Below are 978 nucleotides of genomic sequence, written 5' to 3'. Positions count from 1 at the left end.
AAGACAGAATACCAAACTGAATGATTAATCAATCGAAGTTTGAATACAAAGTATCCATACATAATACCGAAATTACATAGAACATAATAAAATATGTGCACATTCTAACTGCCACTTAAACCAAAATATCCTCACATTGCAGAACACCCATGTGAGCAGTATGCTCATGAAAGACCCTGGGTGTGATAGCTTTTGTAAGAGGATCCACAATCATGGAGTTAGTGCCTACATGTTCTATGGAAAGCTATCCACTTTGTATTTTTACTTAACAACTAGGAACTTAATGCCGATGTGTTTTGACTTTGCTGAACTCCTATTGTTGTTGGAGAACAACACGGTTGATTTATTGTCACGGTATAACTTTAGTGGACTTTTAATTCTTTCCATAATTCGCAGCCCAGTGATAAAATTTCTCAGCCATGATGACTGAAGTGATGCCTCATAACATGCTATATATTCAGCGGCCATGGTGGATGATGCAACAAGATTTTGCTTGGAAGATCGCCAAGAAACTGCACCACCAGCTAAAAGATAAACATAGCCCGAAGTAGATTGTCTACTATATTGGCATCCCGCAAAATCGGAGTCGGAATACCCAATGATCTCTAATTGGTCCGATCTTCTATATGTGAGCATATAGTCTATTGTTCCCTTTAAGTACCTCATGACCCTTTTGGCTGCTTTCCAATGATCCATTCCTGGATTTATCATATATCTGCCTAAAACCCCAACTATGAATGCTATATCCGGACGTGTACATACTTGAGCATACATCAGACTCCCTACAGCTGATGCATAAGGGATCTTTTGCATTTCCTGAATTTCCAGATTTCCTTTAGGGCACTGATTGAGACTAAATTTGTCCCCCTTAGGAACTGGAGTATCCATTGTTTTACAGTCTTGCATGCCATATCTTTTAAGTACCTTTTCTATATAGCTCTTTTGTGATAATCCAAGAATACCCCGAGATCTGTCTCG

This window comes from Lupinus angustifolius, chromosome LG11 (assembly GCF_001865875.1).
Source record: "Lupinus angustifolius cultivar Tanjil chromosome LG11, LupAngTanjil_v1.0, whole genome shotgun sequence".
Lineage (NCBI taxonomy): Eukaryota > Viridiplantae > Streptophyta > Magnoliopsida > Fabales > Fabaceae > Lupinus > Lupinus angustifolius.
The sequence above is the reverse complement of the archived record's forward strand: the minus strand, read 5'-3'. Positions refer to the sequence as shown.